The sequence below is a fragment of the Symphalangus syndactylus genome, chromosome 9 (genome assembly GCF_028878055.3).
Source record: "Symphalangus syndactylus isolate Jambi chromosome 9, NHGRI_mSymSyn1-v2.1_pri, whole genome shotgun sequence".
NCBI classification, from domain to species: domain Eukaryota; kingdom Metazoa; phylum Chordata; class Mammalia; order Primates; family Hylobatidae; genus Symphalangus; species Symphalangus syndactylus.
In genome coordinates, this window is record NC_072431.2 from 94,808,623 (window position 1) to 94,832,818 (window position 24,196).

The 24,196-nt window shown below is 42.3% G+C and overlaps 1 long non-coding RNA gene and 1 pseudogene across 2 annotated transcripts; one reads left to right on the forward strand and one right to left on the reverse strand.

The window, feature by feature from the left end:
• The first annotated feature begins 1,205 nt into the window (after positions 1-1,205).
• On the forward strand, positions 1,206-22,041 carry LOC129490576 (uncharacterized). Of its 2 annotated transcripts, XR_010113544.1 has the most exons (6): positions 1,206-1,425; positions 8,986-9,231; positions 10,067-10,138; positions 10,878-11,002; positions 18,840-18,905; positions 21,930-22,041. It is a non-coding gene; the product is annotated as an uncharacterized lncRNA (long non-coding RNA). The 2 variants fall into 2 exon arrangements; XR_008660291.2 differs by lacking the exons at positions 18,840-18,905; positions 21,930-22,041 and adding an exon at positions 11,098-11,505.
• Positions 14,073-14,503, reverse strand: LOC129490740 (guanine nucleotide-binding protein G(I)/G(S)/G(O) subunit gamma-5-like; annotated as a pseudogene).
• Positions 22,042-24,196: the final 2,155 nt, after the last annotated feature.

A 24,196-nucleotide genomic window follows, 5' to 3' on the forward strand; every position in this document is an offset into this window, starting at 1 on the left:
AATAGGGTTAGCGCTCCTATGAGAATCTAATGCTGCTGTTGATCTGACAGGAGGTGGAGCTCAGGCGGTAATGCTTGCCGGCTTGCTGCCCACCTCCTGCTGTGCAGCCCAGTTCCTAACAGGCCACTGACCAGTACTGGTTCACGGCCTGGGGGCTGGGGACTCCTGGGTAAATGGAATTAAAGTATTCTGAAGTCCTTGAATTGTCTTGACAGTGAAAATGGTGGAGGCACTGATTTATATTAGAAATTAATAAATCAGGGGTACATGTTTCAGTTTCTATAGTATTTTGTAAAAGAATAAGAGAATGTAAAACTAACAAGATAACAGAAGGAGAATATGAAAATAATCCAAAGGAAGGCAAAAAAAAAAAAAAAGAAAAAGGCGCATAGAACAGATGGGAACAAATAGAAAACAAACACCCACATGCATCAATCTCTACATTAAGCGTATGTGGACTAAATATTCCAATTCAAAGGCAATATTATCACCCTGGATAAAGAACAAATATAATTCTCTGAGACTTAAAAACAACATACCTTAAACAAGGATACAGAAAGATTGAAAGTAAAAGGATGGAAAAAGGGCTATCATGCAAGTATTAACCAAAAGGAAGCTGGTGTATTTAGTACACGAAGTAAACTTTCATTTATTACCAGAGTATGAAGGATATTTCATAACGATAAAGGGCTTGCTTTACCAGGACTATACCGATGGCTGAGGTATTTGGGCTGTCTGTGAAGCTCAGATGGGCTGCCTGTGACCCTGCCTCACCTTGATGATGGCCCAGGAAGCTAAATGAGACTTGGAGTTGGTCGAAGAGGAGCCAGACTCAAAATAAATATTTGAAGATTGCGTGTGTGTGTGTGTGTGTGTGTGTGTGTGTGTGTGTGTGTGTGTGTTTAGGGGAAAACATGAGAGAGTACTATTCAAAAGGACAAGAAGTGGAACATTTTCTTTTATAAATCAAATAAATGGTGGCTCTGAGCCTTCCCCCACCTCCCGCCTTTTTTGGGTCCAGATTGCTAAGAAATGTTATTAATGATAGCTCACGCTTATGAAATTCTTGCCTTCTAAGTGCTTTGTAGGTATTAATTTATTTAATCCTCACAACAGCCTTAGGAGACAGGCATCATCACTACCGTCGCCATTTTACAGATGGAAAAACCAGCAATCGTCAGAGCTGGTATTCAAAATAAGCCAATTCAGATTCCGAGTTCCGGCTCCTAACCATAGAGTGGCCTCAGGGTTTTATAGATTGTCCGGCTCTTTGGATGAACATCACACCTCATGGAGGAGAGTCCCTTCCGTTTTAATGGCTCCAGGTTGTCATGGAAATCCTCTGTATACAAGAGGGTAAGGAGGAGGATGAGAAGCAGCAATACATGCTTATTGGGACTTTCTATCACCCCAGGACTTATCTAGGTATATTATAACAATGCTGAATACAGTATTAGTCCCATTTTAACTTGAGGAAAATAAGGTTTGGACCGTCAGAGACAGAGCAAGGCACATTGGTAAGGGCAGACAAGGGATTCATCTGACTCCAATGCCTCTTCCTTGGTAAACCACACTGGCTTGTCACACCGTGAAATTAGAGCCAACTGGTTAAATCTTGACAGGTTGCTAAATTATTAATTACACCCCAGGAGCTGTGACTGGAGCGGCAGGGATGCTATGGCTGCACTGTACTATTTTTAGCACTAGATGGTGCTGTAACACGGCACATCTCTTCCGCGGTGGCCCTTGGAGGAAGGTTACTTCAGGGCTTGGAGACTCTGGAGGGAAGGATGCTACCTTACCAGAGCATGAAAAAAACATGGAAGACAGGACACTCTCGGGCCCTGAGAAAGCTGGAGACTGTAGCCTCCAGGTGGCTCCAGGATGTGCAGTACTGGCATCTGGGTTTTGCTCACACAACCGTGAACTCCTGGTCCCACCGAGCCCTAGCGAGTGGATTGGAGCTCACACCTACCCACCTCCTCAGATGCTCCTACGAGTAGAGGAGGTATCCAGGCACGTAGGAGCTTGGCGCCGTGTTAGGTGCTCAGGATACTGGTTGTCCAGAATCCCAGTGAGGTGCAGTCCCGCCCTTGTTGTGCCACTTTCTCATGCGCCTCCTGCCACCCTGGGGGTTGCAGAGGCTGCAGAGTTGTCCAGCTTGAGAAACTGTAACAAGGTTGCTCCCTGACGGCCTGGCAGCTCGCTGAAGAGCTTCCTTCAGTTCAAAACAATTTTAGGGAGATTGTCATAAACTCAATGGGTTTAAATGATTTTACACTGACTCTTCAAAAGTGTCAAGGTCATGAAAGACAAAGAAAGGCCGAGGAACTGCCCCAGACTGGAGGAGGCGGGAGACATGGCAGCTGTGAATGCACCGTGGGTCCTGAACCAGAAAAAGGAGCTCAGTGGGACGATTGGTAACTTTTAGATGCAATCTGTCGGTGAGCTAATAGTATTGCTTCGATGTTAATTTCTTGGTTTTGATCACTGTACTGTAACTATGCAGAGTATTAACATTTGGGGACGCTGGGTAAAGGGTATGTGGGAATTCTTTATGCTATTTTTGCAACTTTTCTCATCAAGTTTGAAATTATTTAAAATTGAAAGCTAATAAAAATTATAAAAATGTTCTTAACATTATTATGGAATATTTCAAACATATAGAAAAATATAGAGAATAAGCCTGGCCACTTTTACAGGTGACTCAAGGGTACTGTTGGCACCAGACAGAGGAATGAAGTTCTTGTAGGAGTTAAGCATTGAGCTCTGTTGTCTCGCTCTCTGTGTCCAGAGGCGGCTTCTGGTAGTTGAATTAGACCATTATATTTTGGGCAAGAGCTATTTAAATTTTTGACAGCCTCTACTTTAGAATAAATCAGCAGACAATCCACCTCTATGGCCATAGTATTTGCTTAGTGAGATAGCACCTTATTCCAACGCCCTACTTAGCAATTTTCTTGGGAGACATTTTTTTTTCCAGACCTTGTCTTTTATTACAGGGATCTAATCATTACTGTCTAAAACAAAAACATATAGATAAATATGGCCCCAATTGCTTAATGCTGCTTTTGATATTTTTCTTTAACTTCTTTAAGTTTCAAAAATGAACTTTTAATTTTAGAACAGTTTTAGAGTTTCAGAAAAATTGCAAAGATGATACAGAGTTACCATATTCTCTGCACCCAGTTCCCCCTATATTATCAGCTTACCTTAGTAGGGTACATTTGTTGCTATTAATGAACCAATATTGATACATCATGATTAACTAAAGTCTATACTTTATTTAGATTTCCTTAGTCTATCTATTGTCTCTTTTCTGTTCCAGAATCCCCTCCAAGATTCCAAGATATCACATTAAATTTAGATGTCATGTCTATTTATGCTACTCTAGAGTGTGACAATTTCTCAGACTTCTTTGTTTTTGATGTCCTTGATATTTTTTTTTTTTTGAGGAGTATGGGTGGAGTATTTTTATAGGATGTCTCTTGATTGGGGATTTGTCTGATATTTTTCTCATGATTAAACTGGGGTTATGTGTTTTTAGGAGGAAGACAACAGGGGTAATATGCTATTTTCATCACATCATGTCAAGAATACATAGTATCTCTGGGCATGGTGGCGGTCCATAAAAATTAGCTGGGCATGGTGACAGGCTGCTCAGGAGGCTGAGGCAGGAGAATTGCTTGAACCCAGGAGGGGGAGACTGCAGTAGGCCAAGATTGTGCCACCGCACTCCAGCCTGGGTGACACAGCGAGACTCCATCTCAAAAAATAAATACATGATATTGACCTTCACCACCTGGCCACCTGGTAGTATTTGTCAGGTTTCTCCACTGTAAAGTAATTCCCACCTGCCTTCCACACTGAGCTCTTTGGAAGGAAGTCACTGTGTGCAGCCAAGAAGGAGCAGGAAGTTATGCCTCACTGCTTCGAGGACAGAGTATCTACGTAAATTATTTGGAATTCTTCTCAATGGAGGGATTTATCTCTTGTCTCCCAATTATTTATTTATTCAATCCATTTATTTGTGTTAGTATAGACTCATGGATATTTATTTTATACACTGGGTTTTAATCAATATGACTTAATTTTATTGCTAAAATTGTTTTAGCTTTGGCCATTGGGAGCTCTTTCAGGTGGCTCCTATGTTCCTATTTAATTGCTATATAATAATTGTACATATTAATGTGGTACATGTGTCATTTTGATCCGAGCATATAATGTGTACTCAAATCAGGGTAATTGGGATATCCATCTCCTCAAATTTATCATTTCTTTGTGTTGGGAACATTCCAAATCTTCCTTTCTTGCTATTTTTAAATACACAGTAAGTTCTTGTTAACTATAGTCATTCTACTATGCTATCAAACATGAGAACTTATTTCTTTTATCTAACTGTATTTTTGTACCCATTAACCAACTTCTCTTCCTGCCTCCCCCTCACCCTTTCCTGGCCTCTGGTAACCACCAATCTACTATCTTCTTGAGATCCACTTTTTAGCTCTCCCATGAGAGTGAGAACATGTGACATTTGTGTTTCTGTGCCTGACTTATTTCATTTAACATAATGTTTTCCTGTTTCATTCGTGTTGCTGCAAATGACAAGATTTCATTCCTTTTCATGGCCGAATAGTACTTTATTGTGTCTACAGGCCACATTTTTTAATCCATTCATCTGTTGATGGATACTTAGGTTGATTCTACATTTTTGCTATTGTGAATAGTGCTGCAATAAATATGGGAGTGCAGATATCTCTGGTATACTGGTTTCCTTTCTTTTGGATAGATACCCAGCAGCAGGATTCCTGGATCATATGGTGGCTCTATTTTTAGCTTTTTGAGGAACCTCCACACTGTTTTCCATAGTGGCTATACTAATTTATATTTTCACCTATGTGTACAAGCTTGCCCTTTCTCCATGGCCTCAAGCATGTTATTTTCTGTCTTTTTGATCATAGCCATTTTAACTGGAGTGAGATGATATTTCACTGTGGTTTTGATCTGCATTTCCATGCTAATTAGTGATGTTGTGTTCCTTTGATATATCCCCATCATTGAGACTTTTCTTTTGAGCACTTGCTTGTTTCCTGGCATAATAAGATGTTCCAGGCTCATCTTGTATATTTTCTGCTCCGGTGCTAGAATCAGCCATTTCTCCAATGAGCTTTTGGGAGATATTTGCTTTCTTGATTACAGTTAGGATTTTCTCATAAGGGAAGTTTGTTGATGGCCTGCAAACAAATAGTAAAATACTACATTATGTCATGAAAATTAATTGCATTTTTCCTTCTAGATTTTGCATATAGAAGATGGTAATTTTAAAAACAGTGAAAGAAGAAATGTATCTGAGAATTCAATCAGTCAATAGACTTTAGAGTGAATATGATTTTTGTGTGCTCAAAGGCATCTTTTCAGTTTGGCTTTGTAAGGTTTCATTTTTTTTTTTTTTTTGTAGGAAAATATAAATAAAAGAGGAAGGAGCAGGGGAAGTGGAAAGTCACCTGCAGGGCCAGCCATACCCCCTGTTGCTGCCCTCATGGCCTAAGGTGTCTATAATAGAGTCAGTTTTCTTTTTTTTCCTTTTTTTTTTTTTTTTGTTGTTTTGAGATGGTGTCTTTCTTTGTTGCCCAGGCTGGAGTGCAGTGGCATGATCCCGGCTCACTGCAACCTCCACCTCCTGGGTTCAAGTGAGTCTCTTGCCATGAGCTCCTGAGTAGCTGGGATTACAGGCATACACCACGATGCCCAGGGAATGTTTGTATTTTTAGTAGAGACGGGGTTTCACCATGTTGGCCAGGCTGGTCTCGAACCCCTGACCTCAGGTAATCCACCCACCTTAGCCTCCCAAAGTGCTGGGATTACAGGCGTGAGCCACCACACCTGGCCAGCATCAGTTTTCTTTGTGCATCTTTTCCACAATCCTCTCACTGCAGATGTTTTCAGTCTTTCCCTCTGCTTGGTATACTTTTCTCTACTCATAGCTTCTTAGTAAACGCTGCCTGCTATGATCCTTCATCCTCCCATTTCTGCCTCATGTCTTGGTTCTATGCATTTTTCCAGTTTCAGCCCTGTTGTTGACAGCTGGATTCCTACTGTGTTTCCTGGTTAAAATTCTCAAAAGAAGGAACCTGACTGGCTCAACATAAAGTTTCTTGCTAGACAATATTATGTGTCAAAAGTCAGTGTATCAACGGGTTGCCTCGGCTTAGTGTCAAGGCAGTTCTATCACTTGCTGCCTGAGAGTGAGGTGGGATCAGTTGCCGGGCTCATTTGGTCCTGCCCCTTCAGCAGAGGCTTTAGCATCAGTTGTCTTTAGAAGAGGCTGTGGGTACCAAGGCTGGCCTTCTGCTTCATGGTTTGGTGGGGAGGAACAGAGCAAGAGTAGTTAGAGACTCCTGAATAGGATCAGGAGTGCCCAGTACTAATAAAGCCAAAATTTTTACAACACTCTAACATTTGCTAAGCACTATAAAGTCATGATCTCATTTTGTACATACCTGGGAAACACTTATTCTACTATTCTGTGATTGCCTCTTTCTTTGGGTCTCTCTTACAAGCAGACCACAGGGACCCTGAAGGCAGGAACTATGTCCTGTTGTTGTGATATCCTTAGCACCAACTCTACAGATAATATTCTAGAAATATTTATTAAATGTAAGAATTAAACAATAACATGTCTTCAAGGTGGACAGCTGTTATTACTGTTTTACAACTGAGGAAACTGAGGTTCAGTTAAGTAATGCAAAGTAGTTTGAATAAAAGACTGGGTTCCTTTTAGCCCAGTCCTTTTACAAAGTTGTGTTCATAGAGAAGCGTTTGACTCTCTCTTTTTTCCCGTCATCCTGTACTTCCCTCCATTCTTCTTTCCCATACCAGTCACTCCTGGGGCTTCTGGGCCCTCTGGGTACTCTGAGCCCCTCTAGAATGACGAAGAGTCCTCACTTACTCCTGTCAAAGGGCAGAGGGCAGCAGTCCCTTGGTAATATTTTAGCCATCTTCACTGATTTTTTTGTGAGAAACCTCCAGGGAATAAAAGTCTTCCACCTCATTAAATTGGCTATATCTGGTAGATTTATAATGGAAATAGAATCTTCATATCCTAGGCTGGAATAAGGGTTAGAGGCAGATCTGTGTGGATCGGGGATGCTGTGTTCAGTTCTAAATATGATGAGTTGGAGGCAAAAGGGAGGAACAGCAGAAGACAGACTTCCAGGAGGAGGGGTCCAGGTTTGGATGCCAGACTGGAACCTGAGAGATGGATTGTACAGGGCATGGATGTGGAGGTTTCAGAGAAGTAGCAACTAAAATTGGTGCCACAGATGAGGTAACTGGTAAGTAATTTAAAAGGTTGTTATTCAATGTCAAAACCATCATAGATAATTATGGATTAAAATGGAAAATTAGCATGCGTAATTAAGTCACACACAAAGACCTCAGAGAACTTTAGTTTTTGTGGGAGGGCAGTTTGTACCCCAGACTCTTAGGAAAACATAATCACATGTTTCTCTGTTAGGCATGCATGCGTGTGTGTGTGTGTGTGTGTGTGTGTGTAGACATATACTTGCTTCCCTTTGCTGTCATTTTCTTGTTTTGTGCCCACTAAACTGTGTCCTTACTTTTTTCCATAGTGCCCACCAGGTTACCTTGTTCATGGAGGGCATCCATATGTGGAAGGATGCTCATTGCAGCTTTACTAATAGTAGTGAAAAATGGAAAAAAATACAAAATATCTTTTAAAAGGGCATGGTATGGTGAAATAGGATGTATCCACTCTGTGTTAGTCCATTTTCAGATTGCTACAAGGAAATACCTGAGACTGGGTAATTTATAAAGAAAAGAGATTTAATTGACTCACAGTTTTGCATGCCTGGGGAGGCCTCAGGAAACTTACAATCATGGTGGAAGGCACCTCTTCACAGAGCAGCAGGAGAGACAATGAGAGCCAGCAGGAGAAATGCCAGACACTTATAAAACCGTCAGATCTCGTGAGAACTCACTATCATGAGAACAGCATGGGGAAACCGCCCCGTGATTCAATTACTTCCCACTGGGTCCCTCCCACGACACATGGGGATTATGGGGATTACAACCCAAGATGAGATTTGGGTGGGGGCACAGTGAAACCATAGTACACTCGATGGAATATCATGCTGCCATTCTATGATGGTTGTAAAAAATATGTTGCAAACTCAAAAATGCATATGTATTTTCTCAAAAAACGTACCTGTCACACACCATTTCTTAAGAAGCTGCTGGACGGTATGTTTCCGGCAGGAAGAACAGACAATAGAAAAGGCCTTCAGGACTCCAGACATTGGAGTTATGAGTTACAACTTTAAAATAACGAAAGCTCCCTATGTTCAAAGAATAACAAATGATAAAGAGTAAACCAAGGAAGAAAGAGCTGGGGGCACTGGAATCTGGAGATTCAAAGCAGGGGAGAGGTGAGGGAAACCCACAGGCTGATGATGAAGGGAGCTCCCAGGCTGGTGGCCAACAGCGGAGCTGGAAGGCAGCCCCTGTGAGTTGAGGGCCATCATCGCAAGATCCCTGCTGTCTTAGTGCCATCTGTGAGACCCAAGGAAACATGCCTGGGGGAGGCTGGTCCTGATTCTTCTCTTGGCTGAGTGCTATTAAAGCTGCTGCTCTCCCCTTGATGCTTGGGTTAGCTCTGAACTCCTCCTGAGGGCTGACAGAGGAGCGCTGCGAATTTAGAAGAAAATATAGAGCAGCCTCCTCCCTCCGAAGCTCTTTCTGACAGGTGTCTAGTAGGTGGTTCAAATTATAGTTCTGTCTGATGGCCCAGCTGTGTTAATTTATGGTTTCCATGACTCAGCCATAACCTTGCCTGCAGACATCCCTAGAAAGGGCTCTCATAGATTCTCAGGGAAGCGGAAGCCAGCCTGTGATGCCCATTTTGCCATCTTCTCTTCTGTTGGGAACCCTTGTAGAATAGCGTGATATTTTTCTTCTCTTACACAGACTTGTGCTTCCTAGGCAATTTTTACAACACTATTCAAAGAAAAGCAAAGGATTGACTAACACAGAAGTCAGGAAGAGGTTATCTGTCAGGGATGAGGACACTGTGGCAGAGGCAATGTGTGATGGACAGTGTTGTTCAGACATAAAAGAAGGCCACATTTCCAACCCCCTTTAGAGTGAAGTCGAGGCCGTGTGGCAGCTCTTACCGAAGAAGTCACTCCTTGAGAAAGGCAGTTAAAAGCAGATGTAAGTTCTCTGTGTCCTTTCTCTGTGTCCTCTCTTATTTATTCTACTTAACTAAAAGCAAAAATTCCAAGGTGGTGAAATGATGAGTCTTAAATTACTGTTAAGACTCTTAACAGTCTTAAATTTGTTCCAGAGCTTGTGTTTTAATGGGGCCAGAGCCAGGGTCTTAAATTACTGTTGGAGGTGGCAAGAACATCTCCTGAACCTGCATGGACTGTGATGTGAGAAGGACATCAACGTATGCGTGCGTGTATTTTACATCAATGACATTTTGAGATCTGTCTGTAGCTGCTGTGATACACTAATGCAGGCACAAATGGGGCTGCTAATGTGGTCATAATATTCTATTTCTTAAACTGGATAGTGGGTACATGGGTGTTAATTTTATAATAATTATTATTATTATTTGAGACAAAGTCTTGCTCTGTCACCCAGGCTGGAGTGCAGTGGCACGATCTTGGCTCACTGGAACCTCTGCCTTCTGGGTTCAAGCGGTTCTCCTGTCTCAGCCTCCAGAGTAGCTGAGATTACAGGCATGTGTCACCATGCATGGCTTATTTTTGCATTTTTAGTAGAGACGGGGTTTCTCCAAGTTGGCCAGGCTGGTCTTGAATGCCTGACCTCAGGTGATCCGCCCACCCTGGGCTTCCCAAAGTGCTGGGATTACAGGCGTGAACCACTGTGCCTGGCCATTATTATTCTTTAAACCACATAATTTTTATATACTTTTCTGTATGTACTGTACATTTCATAGTAAATATTTAAAGTCAGTCTCGTATATACATTGTGACCACCTGAAATTGCAAGTTCATTGATCTTTTTCACTTTGGTCCAGCTGACAGTATATGTGGGGACGTAAAGTGAAAGAGTGGTTTGGAAAAGCTATTTCACAGCATATCTCAAAAACGTAAGTATTCTCCTTTATCCAGCAGTTCCACTTTGAAGAGCTGAATCTAAGGAAATAATCCTAAATATTGGAAAAGCTTTTTGCAGAAGGATGCTTATTGCACCATCATTAACAGTAGTTAGAAAATGGAAAGAAAAGGCCATGGTTTATCGAAATAGAGTGTATCAACTCAATGGAGTGCCATGCCGTATTTCTAAATGATGTTTGTAGAAACAATGTTATAACCTCAAAAATGCACATGACAGATGAACAAGAACAGGATACAGGATTGTGTCTCTTGGGTGATTATAGCAATGTAAAAAATGTATGAAACAAAGAACTCTGTGCCTGACATCTGCAAAGCCTGTCCTGTGCTTAACTGTTCTTTGAATCATTACTTTAAAATGCAGTAATTTAGGCATTATCCAATGTATATACTTTATGTCTAGGAGGAAAAATTCAAACGTGTTTGAAGTTGTATATGAGATTCTTTTCTTCTTCCAGATTAGGCTTTTAAATTCAAACACAGATTTAATAAATCTGACTTGGTTCAGCAATACAGTCGGAACAATTGAACACATTTGTATGTGAGGATGGAGGAGGGAATAATGAAAAGGAGGGATTGGGAAGGGGATGGGGACAAAGTTCTTAAAAGCACAGTGGCTAGACCTGTAACTCATGGCAGTGGCCAGCTATTTGTCCAATGAGCAGGAAATGGCCTCTAAAGTCTCTCCATTGTGTCTATGACCTTGCATTTCAGCATCTGAAAAGAAAACACAAGAGGTTCGGTTGGTGCAATGTTCCTTTCTTCCCACGACTTTCTGGTCTTCAAGGCTTTTTCATGAGACAGAAGACCGATAGATGTAGAAGTTTCTAAGAGGACAGGTAAGCCTGTCTTCCCTAGATCCTCCTCTTTCCCGCTGAAAGACCAAACCACCATGGTCAGTTCAAGCCTTCACTGTTCATTGTTTCCTCTCCAGTTATGCTGCCATGTTTTGAAGCAGGAAGACCTTACCACTTCTCAAAGGTCTTTAATTGCCTGACCACTGCTTCTCTTTGGAAGGCTGTTAGGGTGATGGAATCTCAGATCACAGCACAGATAAAATGGACAAAGAAAGAAAGATACAAGAAGGATGTAAAAATGTCCATAATGAACTCATGTATCTTGCGGAAACCTCTAATCTAATGAGAATGGATTTTGTTGAGAAGATTGTATACCAACAATTAATTATTCATGGCAGAGACATCATTAAGATTTCATTTTGTTTAAAGGCCTCTAAGTGACTTAGGAAATTGGGTTAAGCTAGAGAAGAATTTCAAGAAAGAGACAAGGGAAAGCTTTTCGTTATATTGACTTTTTCTTATATTTTCCAGATAGATATTTTGACTTGGCACATAAATTATACTATGACTAAAAATCTCCAATGATTTGTCTGAGTAAGAGTCTTCACATGGGTGGATCATTTACCAGTGTGGTCAGATGGAAGCAGATTGACAGAGATTTGTGAAAGGATTAGGAGGTTTATTCCAGAATTCTATAATAATTCAGTTTGGCTTTCTGGTTAGGAATGTAGTGAGGAGTCTCCTTGAAATGACAATGGGATTTGTGCAACCTGTGACATTTTGCACTCAAGGATCCTTTTCCCGGTGCCCTAAGGGATGCGAGCACCTGTTCACTTACAGTACATGTAAGATAAGACACTTTTCATAAAAACTCTGGAGACCTGGAGTAGTATAGGCCCTATGCCTGCTTATCTTAAAGACAAACACCAGAAATTGGTGTCAGGTTGTGAGTTCAATGTGAGATTGATTCAAAACATAAAGCTAGAGATCTAGTGTAAATTTTCAGAGGGATATTGATTACAGGATCAATTTCTATGGGCAATTAATGCAGGGGTTTGGTTTACATTTGAATTCTAAGCACCCAGTGATATTCAAAAATAGCACTCAATTTTACATAAAATGTAAAATTACATTTTGTGTTCGATTTGGGCACCCTGTAATGATTTACAGTAAAGGTTTGGGCTTTTGTTTTCTTGTTCCTTCATTAGAAAGATTAGCACTTGCCTTTCCTCCTTGATCACTATCCCAGTGTCCTGGGTGCTTGGGATTCAAAACTAAACTAAAATGTCTTAGTGGTTGAGAAATGTTAAGGTTGAAATAGTAGATCAGGGCATGTCTGCATGGAGAACATCACAGCAACCGAGAACTGCAATAGAAGAGGCTTGGTAAAGGGAGAATCTCTTCCCTGTTTGTGAATTAAATAGTCCTGTAACACCTTTAGGGTAATAAAGAATTAGGGTTGGCGCCCTACGCCTGCACGGCCATAGGGCTGGAGAGAAAATAGAGCTCCAGATGTGGAGCCAGGAAGACCTGGGTTGAGTTTTTAGCTGTGTCCTGGGCCAACAACCACAGCACCAGCAACACCCACCACATGCACCGATCTCCATCTGCCTCAAAGAACTACACATTGTAGTAGAGGGAAAGAGTCAATAATCAATACATGCACCAAATAAGTAAATTATGTAAATTTATATAAAAGAGTCAATAAATAGTAAGTGCAAAAATTAAGTAAATAAGTACATCTATTATGGTAAAAAGTGATAATTGCTATAGAAAAAAATAGAGGTGTGCCTAATAATTTATTTATGAAAATCTGCTTTAACATTTTTCAGAAAGCTGTCTCCTGGAAAAACAAGCAGTATCTTAACTTTATACATTTCCAGGGACAAAATATTATAACCACTGCTTAACCGATGGTGATATCAAGTCAAAATGTATGCAGCTTTTATATAATGGCAGCTCTAATTTCCAGCAGCACAGAAATTCTCCCAGTGGTTCCCTTATTTTAATATCGCAGCTAACCACCTATTTATGTGTTTCTTTATCTCAGCCTCTCTGTACCTCTGTGTTACGTGGAGAGATGAGATGCCATGTTGTTTTCGTAGCTTGATACATACCACAGCCAGAATTCCAGAACACAGTTTACATACTTTACAGTTAAATGTTTAGGCCTCAAGAACAGGAATCAAATACTTTGCTTTCAACACTGCTTCCTTCATGAGAAGGAAAAATCTCACCCCTGAGGCTGTATCCAGGGCCATGGCCCCAGTAAAACACAAGCCCTGGAACAAAGCAGAGGCCTGGGTAGAAGGAATTGTTTGCTCAGTTAGCTTAGCTTGAGGCCAAATAGAGGGAATTTGTTTTCAAGCCAAACAGGTGCACTTGAGGGTACAGAAAGGAGACTGGCATTTGGGATTGAGCCTCAGGATGGGTCCATCTTGACCTGTTTTTTTTTTTTTTTCAACTGATTAGTCAATCATGGCTTGTTGCTTCTTAAGTCCTAAGAATTTTAGAATTCAGGCAGCCAGTGATGGTTTACAATGAAGACTTGGCACTTTGGGAGGCCGAGGCAGGTGGATCACCCGAGGTCAGGATTTTGAGACTAGCCTGGCCAAGACAGGGAAACCTCGTCTCCACTAAAAATACAAAAATTAACTGGGCATGGTGGCGGGCGCCTGTAATCTCAGCTACTTGGGAGGCAGAGGCAGGAGAATCGCTTGAACCCAGGAGGCAGAGGTCGCAGTGAGCTGAGATTGCACCACTGCCCACCAGCCTGGGCAACAGAGCGAGACTCTCTCAAAAGAAAAAAAAAAAAGACTTGGGCTTGTGATTTCCTTGTTCCTTCATTGGAAATGTTACGATGTGCCTTTCCTCCTTGATCTCTATTTATCCCATCCAGCCCTTCCCACCTCCCTCACCCTCTCTCCAGCAGGGTCTCCTTCCTGCTGGTCACACAGCTGGTGACTGTAATTAGTTCTCAGGGCTGCGAGGAGAGTCTTAGCGATTCCTTAATGAAGTGCCCCGAATCTAGTAGATAAGAATTGCACTGGAATATTCAGGATGCAAGAAATGTTCCAGTTCTTTTTTTTTCATACTAAGTTTTATTGTATGCTGCTGCCAGTGCTTATAAAACAATGACCCCTGTGAAATAGAAATTCATGAAAATTCAGAGAGGTAGATGTTAAGGACTGACAAAAGTAGAATTTTGTATATTATGGCACATATGTTACCGGGATAAGCTTTTGTACAGGTTTCAAATTTAGCTCTCTTGAATATTCACTGGATCATAAGAAGCAGTTTGGGAAACCTTTGAAAGGTTCGTTTTACTGCGAGAAGGAACAGACTTTCTGGGGTCTGAAGGGATTTGTACTTGAAGATACTCCAGTCAGCAGAGGGTCATGTTGAGCATTCTGCAGACCGAATTGTTTTAAGTCTGCAGCTGCCTGGGAAACTTTTACGCATTTGAGCGTGGTTGAGGCCGGCCTCCAGCGGGAGCTGCTGAACCACTTTCTTCATAGCAGCAACGCCTGAGGAGCCTGGCATGGTGCACACGAAGGCCAGGCCGATTCGTGGGTTGGTGAAATGTTCCAGTTTGTATTAAAGAATTACAAACAGTGAAAATTCCAATGTCAAACATGAAACTCCAAAAACCTTGAAGTCAGGGTTTATCTCTCACCCATCTTGACACTTGTCAAAACAGCATGCTGGCTCTAACCTCGGAATGCATCCAAACCTGCTCACTTCTTAACAATTCCTCTGCCACCACTTGGGGCTCAGTCCCTGTTCTCTTTTCCCTCAGGTTACTTCAGTAATGTCCTGCCTGATTTTTCCCACCTCCACTAAACCATTAGTGCTCAGTCTTGAGATGGAGCAGGGCTCCCTCTGAGGGTCTGTCAAGGCCCTCAAGCATAGAAATAAATCCTAGTTCCTAATTCTAGGCACCTACCTCACCTTGAGAAGTAAATGAGCAACCTGATAAGAAAGAAGGTAAATAGTAGCTTTTTTTTTTTAAGACAGAGTTTCACTCTTGTTGCCCAGGCTGGAGTACAATGGCACGATCTCAGCTCACCACAACCTCTGCCTCCCAGGTTCAAGCAATTCTCCTGCCTCAGCCTCCCAAGTAGCTTGGATTACAGGGATGCGCCACCATGCCTGGCTAATTTTGTATTTTTAGTAGAGACGAGGTTTCTCCATGTTGGTCAGGCTGGTCTCGAACTCCCAACCTCAGGTGACCTGCCCACCCCGGCCTCCCAAAGTGCTGGGATTACAGGCATGAGCCACTGTGCCTGGCCAATAGTAATTTTAAACAACAGCCAAGGAAGCTAGAGCCACACACTCTTTGGTTCCCTATAGAAACTAAAGATAACATCTTTACATATGTCTTTGAGTTGTTTTTTATAAACCTGGACCCCCAGCAAATGGAAAATGCCATCTGCCAGCCTGTAGACCTCAGATAAGGGGGAATGAGGACTGAACTCTGCCTGCCAGTTATTCTAAATTTCTTCCTGAGGTGCCCAGAGGAAGTCGTGCCCAGAGGAAGTCATGCCCACAGGCCAGAGCTCAAGATTCCTTTTGACTGGCCCCAAGTTTTTAAACAAAGCCTAATCACAAGTCAGGAAATCTTTGAATTCACCTATGACCTTTGGTACTCCCAACCCCGTTTCAAGATGTCCTGCCTTTTTAGGCCAAGCCAACACAGCTTCATTGTGTTGATTGATGACTTTGCCTGTAACCTCTGCCCAGTGATGTAGCTGTGGTCTTTTACTTGCTGATGTATCTCCAGTGTTTAGATCAGTGCCTGGTACCTAGTAAATGCTGAATAAATATTTGCTGAGTGAATGAGTGACTTTTTGTGACTTCATCAATTATCTTTGAATTAATCTGTGACCTGGAATCTTATGAGCTCAAGAACATGGCTGGGAGAGGCCTGGGATCATGAGCTTTCTCTAGGCACCACCTCCACTACTGCGGGTGGAGCCCAGGTACTCGGCTTATTTTTTTGGCACTGTTGTCTAAGTAAGCTCACAGCAAGCTAATTGTAGGGACATTCCCTGTCAACTGCTGGCCTGGCCACAGGACTCCTCATGGCTGTTCCCAAGGTAGAGGGCTTAGGTTCCAGCCTTTTTTAGGTTCCCATGCAGCTGTGTCCATCTAGGGTCTGGTCACCTCCAGGAGGCTCCTGTCAGAAACCTGCAATGTGGAGAAGGGAGGAGCCCTGTTTCCCTGGAGGAGGAGGGGCCCCCAGGCCTGTCCCTCTCAGCCTGGCTGCTGTGAGAATCCCCCAGAGACTTAAAAAAATACCCTGTCTGGGCCCCACCCTAGGCCAAATGAAATTGGAATCTCTGGGGATACAGCCTGGTAATAGGTATATATTTCAACTTTCTAGATTATTTTAAATGCAGCCAGGATTCACATCAAGTGTCCTAGGACAAAGGCCTCCTGGGAGAAAATACATGTCCTTCTTCTCCTCCCAAAGGCAGCCAGAAAGGATAAAGGAATGAGCAAACAAGACATAATGAAAAAAATAATTTTTTCATTTCTCAATGTCTAAGCCTGTTGTTGAAAAGATGCAGAAGATACCATTTTGCTTATTTCCTTAATTAAATCCTTAGGTTAAAATTTTAGATTTGAAGTTACAGGATATTTTGAGACTTAAAAAAAATCACAATTTCACTAGAAGTGAAAAAGGTGTGATTATTTGGGCCCTTTCAATTCTGGAAATTTTCAGTTTAAAAATCTTTGTCCATTTGGTAGATGAACATGTAGTTTTTCATGTCTGCAATGCATATTTCTTGAGTGTTTCCTATATGCCATTACTCCATTGGACAGTGTTACTTTAATTTGAAAGTGTGTCGGTCTTCATTGAGATTCAGCATATTTTCATATACCTGGTAGCTAATTATAATTCCTTTTTTTTTTTTGAGACAGAGTCTCACTCTGTTGCCCAGGCTGGAGTCCAGTGGTGGGATCTCAGCTCACTGCAACCTCCACCTCCCAGGTTCAAGTGATTCTCCTGCCTCAGCCTCCCGAGTAGCTGGGACTACAGGTGCGTGCCACCATACCTGCTAATTTTTTATATTCTTAGTAGAGACAGGGTTTCACCATGTTATCCAGGATGGCCTCCATCTCCTGACCTCAAGTGATCCACCCATCTCGGCCTCCCAATTCTTTTCCTTTGTGTAAAGCTCACTCTAGCTGTGGTGAGAGTGGATGGTTGGAGGGGGAGGGGGCCAGAACAGCAGACAGAGATATGTCCAGAGGCCATTGCAGTGGTGCAAGTGTGAGAAGTGGGGACCATGAGAAGGAGTTAGGTTTGGGATGTATTGCAGAGGTAGGGCTAATAGCATTTGCTGATGGATTGCATGTGAGCTATGAAGGGAATCAAGGATGACTTGGAGGCTTTCAGGCTGAGCAATTGAGTGGGTAGTGGCCTCACTTTCTGAGCTGGAGAAGGCAGGAGTCTGAGGTATATCGGCTGGGAAGAGGGGCTGGTGGCTGGTCTTGCTCCGCTGGAAGCTCAGGAATGCTGGGCCAAGTTTCCAGGCCTGCCCGTCTTAGGGGCTGGGAGACATGTGCTGTGTTGTGGAAGCTGGTTCAGGGGATCAGTCTCTCTCTGCAGGTAAGGAGGGACTCACAGCAGCAGAAGCCTGTTCTTTCCACAGCCCAAGACACTATCTTTCGTATATGTTTTGTGAAGATTTTTTCCCTGCTTCTCTATTTTCTGATTTTTAAAAGTGAATCTTATAAGCATTTTTCTTTATTTAAATACGTACAAATTATACATTTAAAATAGAACATGGCATGACGGAAAAGTATAAGGATTTGCTAATTTATGTCTATACTCTTGGACTTGTATGATGTTTCTAAATCTTTATAAATATATGTTGCAATGAACATTTTTGTGTATATGTGTGTGCTTATATATTTTCTAAATTATCCCTTAGGATAGATGCATTTCTAGGATTTCAGCTGCTGCATCAGAATATAAAAGTTATAAAGCCATTGCATTGATCCCTTTGTTTTAGTCCCTGATGCCTCATCGAATCCGGAGCCAAGTTCAATCCTCCTTCTACTGCTCCAGACGGCTCCCCTTTCTCCCTCTCCCACCAGGACCCCTAATCTCCCCCATTTCCCCAATGCTGCTTCTCAGAGCCACGTTTCCTCTCACTACCAGCCAAGCCCTACCCTTTTGGAAGTCCACCAATAATTTTAACACGTCTCTTGTATTTGCGCTAAAGCCACCATTGAGGATATTCAGAATTTTGCTGTGGAATCTGGTTAGAAAACTAACAAAGTAATAATAATATGTAGAAGAATTATGTAATAGAGGAAAAGTTATGGGGGATCAGAGAGATTTAAGTGTGTATTTTAGTCTTATCCCTTACTAGCTAAAATGTAAAGAAATTTTAAGCCTGTAGGCATGTGACTTAAAAATCACCTTGGGCAAGTCATTTATACTCTGTGTGAGCTTCAGGTGCTCACTTAAAATGGGTAGAATAATCACCATCTCTTAGGATTAGTGTGAAGGGTGCACGAAAAAGCATGTGAAACACACAGGCTCATATCTGGTGTGCAATACCCTTTACTTATTTGGGTTTGCTTTCCTTCCATTCAATTTTCCCTTGCTTGCATCATCTTAGAAATTATGGCTAAATATTAGAGCTCTTTATGTCCTCAATAAAAAAGACATGGACTTAAATAACACTTTACCACGAAATCAGCTGAGGTTTGTGTTGCTCCTCAAATCTAGGAACCACATTAGTCAGAGGCTGAACGCTAACCCTCTTTTTTCTGAGCCACAGTGGAAAAAAATGGAGGTTTTCCTATATCACTGTGATAGTATTCTGTTTCCTTCACCGATGTAATTCCGTTATTGCAGCGAAGAAAATGCGCTATGATACCTGGATGAAGGGGGACTCCATGAAATATGAAGTTGTTTGAAAAGGTGTGAGTGGCATGCATTAAGATGCCAGGTTTTTATTTTATTTCTCTTCAGCTTGTAAACACTTCGGTAACCTGCAAAGATGCTGGAGCTGGTGGGGAAGAGAGTCCAGCCAGGAGGTCCAAATGCCACTTCCACATCAGGATTACTAATGGGCATGGTCATCTTCTAACCACTGAGCTTCTTTAATTTTGGGGAGACAACAAAAATGAATCAAAAGAATAATGTAGTTCCAATGTCATCTCTGAGAAAAATGATGTCAGCCAAACCCTGTATCCTTAAGCCAGGCTGACTTGCCCAACACCATAAGGGCAGTTGGCAAATAGGGCACACAGCAGTGCGTTAGCTCAGTGGGCTCAGTTTTGGATGTTAAATTCCAGTTTCACTCTCGTTGCCCTTGGCTTCTGCCAGAGATTTGGTCTCACAGTGTCAGCCCTACTTTTGCCACATGGATTTTGTGTTCGAACTTTGCTTTTCTAACTTTGACGCTCAGACAGCCTCAGAACTCAAGCTCTGGCCTCCTCCTTCCTGACTGCTTTGAGTAGACACAAACCTACTTTTTGTCCAAGGACAAAATACTTATCTGGGTTCTGATCATGCTACCTTAGTCACCTAAATATCATCAAAGCTGATTCCTAACCACTCTGACTATTGTTACCAGAAAGTGCCCTGATAGTGTTAGGAAGTCTTGCTCCTTGTCTGGGGCCCAAGACCCTCTTTTGAAGTTTGAAGGCTCATCTGTAGGTAGGTAGGCAGGGTCATCATTTGCTTAGGAGCCAAACCAAAATGTTGTATACTCCCTGTGGTAGGTAGAATGATGACCCCCCAACAATATCCGCATCCTAATCCCTGAACCTGTGAGTATATCATGTGACATGGCAAGGGGGAATGACGGTCGCAGAAAGAATTAAGTTGCTAATAAACTGGCCTTATGATCGGGAAATTATTTTGGATTACTGAAGCAAGTCTAATGTAATTATTAGGGTCCTTTAAGGTGGGAGAGGGAAGTAGAAGATGCTCCACTGCTGGCTTTGAAAATGGGGAAAGGGACCACAAGGAGCTGGAAAAAGCAGAGAAAGATTCTTTCCTAGAGCCTCCAGGAGGACACAGTCCTGCTGACACCTTGATTTTAGCCCAGGATGATCAATGTCTGACTTCTGGCCTCTAGAATTGTAAGACAATGCATTTGTGTCCTTCAAAGCCTCTAAGTGGGTGCTAATGTTATAGCAGTAACAGGAAATTAATATACCCTTCAAACAACAAAGAGCCTCTCTCTATTCAATAATGAATTTTTATAAATGAAACAAAAAAAATCCATCCTCGAACATGGAAGGTTAAATTGTCACTTAAAATGCCTGGATTACTGAATATAAATTGATGTTTTTCTAGCCAAAATACTGATGTTTGGGAACCAGAGAGGATCAGCTGCTCCTTCTCTTACTGAGATAGATGGGGTCAGTAAGAGGAAGTCCCCTTTGATTTTAGAGAGAGCCTCTAGGAAGGTCCAACATCTGTTCTGCCTTGATCTTGTCTCTGGTCATATGATGGCAAGGAAAAGTGAACCCAGAGGCAGCAATTGGTCCAGGAGATAGTGTACCCCAGCGCCTGGGCAGCCTGGCCTGTCTGCCACCCCAGGTCTCTGTAGAGCCCAGAATAGCCCACCTGAAGCTATCTCCACATCCCTCTCAGCAGCCTGAGGGAGAACTAATGACCACGCAGAGATGTTTGCTCTAATTCAAAGTGTCCATGTTCTTTCTGCCAACGAGTTACCCTGCTCTTGTAATTGACCCCTGCGTGTCCTTGGGGCAGAAGTGGTAATGGTCGGAGAGGCCAGGGAAAGAGCCAAAGGAGGAGCTGACTCGAGATCCCCATCCTGCCATTCATCCAGCAACCACTGCAGGTTGTGCAAAGCCCTGCCTTGCATCTCTGCAGGCAAGCTCAGGCTGCAAAATGAATGCAAGGCAGGTGTGGCAATGGAGAAAAGAAGGCAAGGGGAGGAGTAACTGTGTAGCTTGATTTCATACTCTTAACCTTTTATGAACTCCAGTCTGAAAAATGTTGCCAGCTAATATGGATACGGTACTTTGCAATTTGTTATTCCATTTTATTCTCCACCCATTTTATAGTAGAGGAAAGTGAACTTTTACAATGTATCTTGGTCCATTCAGGCTGCTATAACAAATATACCATAAACTGGAGGTCCTAAAGAAAAATATATATTTATCACAGTTCTGGAGGCTGGGAAGTCCAAGATCAGGGTTATGGCTGATTCGGTGCCTTCTTCCTGGTTTCCATATGGCCATGTTCTCACTGTGTCCTCACATGGGGAAAACAGATCAAGAGAGCTGTAAGGGCATGAATCCCATTTGTGAGGGCTCCAGGTTCATGATCTAATTACCTTTCAAAGAGAGTCATCTCTACCAACACATTAGGGGTTAGGATTTCAACATGTGAATGTTGGGGCTACAGATTCAGTTTGTAACACCATGTGACAGGCAATATTCTAAAATATTCACAGAAAATCTAACTAATTTAGGTACTAGATTTTGGATGTGGTGGCAATTTGGATGAAGTCTGAAATAAGTTCCCCTTTACAATATTGCTTTATGGAAAAGAGGCTTCTTCTATAAGTGAAGAGTGCATGAGGCTTTCCCCTAATGACTGATGATCTGGCCCAGGATTCTTGGTTGCTCCTGTCAAGTCAGGGGACCTAGGATGTAGTCCCTTCAGTTTCCACACAGCCATGCTCGTCGCAGGCAAGGTCACTTAGGGGCCTCCTCTCAGAAAACTGCAGTGTGGGGAACAACCCTTCTTGTTGTGGGTGAGGAAAACCCAGGTCAATCCTTCTCAGCAGACTACTTTGAGAACTCTGTAAGGAGCTTTAAAAATATCCTTCCTAGGCCCCACCCCAGACTAGTGAACTCAAGTCAGGGTTGTGAAACATTGGCCTCTCTTAAGACAAAGGCCTGGAAAACATTTCTGTGTCACATGACAAAAATCCTTTTTCTTAACCCCCAACCCATCTAGAGCGACAGACAAAACAAGCAAATGGACACACCAAGACACCAACTGGTTTCTGAAGGTTTCATCTGGTTACATCAAAGATGCAGTAACTACAACTTTGTGCACATCCTTAGTCAAATTCTTAAATTGAAAATTAAGATATGAAAGTAATTGCTCAAAATATATGGGCATTTCTGAGACTTTTGGGCAAATTTCCTGAGAAAAAACACAGTGTCTCCAGAAGTGTGAAGAGTGCCATTTCTCTGAGCCCTTGCTAATACTGTACATTTATACTTAAAAAGTTTTGCCAATTCGTAAATGTTTTTCATGTATACAATAAAGATTCATTGAGAAGTCACTTTGTGCCAAGCACTACATTTAGCAATATGTTATTTTAATTTCAAAATATTTAGTTGCTTGCTGAGATTGAACATCTTTTCAGAAATGCAATATTATACATATATATTTTCTATTTGTAAAGCTCACTCTAGCTGTGACAAGATGATAAATGCACAGTGGGAGGGGCCTGGGGGGCCAGAATGGAGATAGGGAGACACGTCCAGAGGCCATTGCAGTGCTGCAGGTGGCATCCAAGGGTGGCTGGGCTGAGTGCGAGAAGTGGAAGTGGTGAGAAGGGGTCACACTTGGGACATGTATTGTGGGGGGAGAGCTAATAGTGTTTGTTGATGGACACGGGCTATGAGGGGAAGAGGGGAAACAAGGATGATTTGGAGGTTTTCAGGCTAAGCAACTGAGTGGGTGGTGGCCTCATTTCCTTAGGTGGGGAAGACAGGATGGAATAGGTTAGAGTAGGGAAGGGTTGATCAAGGTTTCTTTTAAGTGCGAGATGTCTATTAGACAAGTGGAGATGCTGAGTCAACAGCTGGATTTATAAGCCTGGAAATCGGGAGGGATTAGGTTGGAGATATAGATTTGGGAGCCAGAATATAGATAAGTTTCTAAAGCAGTGGGAATGGGTGAGATTTCTTAGAGAGAGAGGAGATAGATAAATGAGGACTGGGAACTGTGGCATGTAATAATTTAAAGTTCTGGGAGAGGAGCAGAGTCTAGTGAAGGAGAGAAAATGAACAACTGGTGAGACAAAATATCTAGTGAGTTTGCTATCAAAGAAACCTAAGGAAGAAATATTCCAAAAGTGTCAGCTGGGCGGGGTGGCTTACACCTGTAATCCCAGCACTTTGGAAGATGCTAGGTAGTCATATCACTTGAGGTCAGGACTTTGAGACCAGACTGGCCAATGTGGTGAAACCCTATCTCTACTAAAAATACAGAAATTAACCAGGCGTGGTGGTGTGTGCTTGTAATCCCAGCTACTTGGGAGGCTGAGGTGAGAGAATCGCTTGAACCTGGGAAGCAGAGGTTGCAGTGAGCCGAGATTGCGCCACTGCACTCCAGCCTGGGCGACAGAGTGAGACTCTGTCTCAAACGTCTCAAAAAAAAAAAAAAAAAGTGTCAACTGTGATCAGTGAGATGGGGACAAGAAATTGTTATTAACTCTGACCATATGTTTGATAAGAGCTGCTTTCTTGGTGCAGTGGGGACAGAATCATGATTACAGTGGTTAAAGAGGAAGAGGAGATGGTGACAAATCTCTTGAGGAATTTTGTGTTGAAGGGAACAGGTAAATGGAATAAAATATGTATCTGTTCTTGGAATCTAGGAAAGATTCAAGAACAATATGTTTGTAGGCTCATGGGAATGTTCTCTGTGGGAGAAATGGATGGTGCCAGAAGGAGAGGGAATAATGGCAGAACCTTTTACTTATCAATAAGAAGTCAAGAGAGAATGGGGTGCAGGCTACAAGGGGAAGAATTATCTGTGGTTTATTCAGGGATATTTGTTAGACAGTGAAAATGGAATATGGGGTACAAATGCAGACCAGTTCATGGGTTTAGTGGGAGTGAGATGTGAGCATCCACCTTGCACTCACGTATGTTGACTTCTTTGTCTGCAACAACCTAGGTACCTCAAGACATGGAGATAAACTTGCTTCTCAATGCCACTTCCAAGCTATTTCACCTTCAGAAACCTGAGACTGAAGAATCAAGCCTTTTCTCTCATCCACTGCAGCCATCTACTGAACACCTTCAAATGCCCCACACCCCCCTTCTTGAATGGGTGCATTTAGCACTTGGATCACTGGCTTTCTCTACATGGTTGCTCATGTAGAACTTTGGGCAACTCACTGTGCCCACAAGTTATGAGTCCAACAACCTGTTGCTCCAGATACTTGATTTCCTCAACTCCAGTGCCCTCGAGGTGAGGTCCAC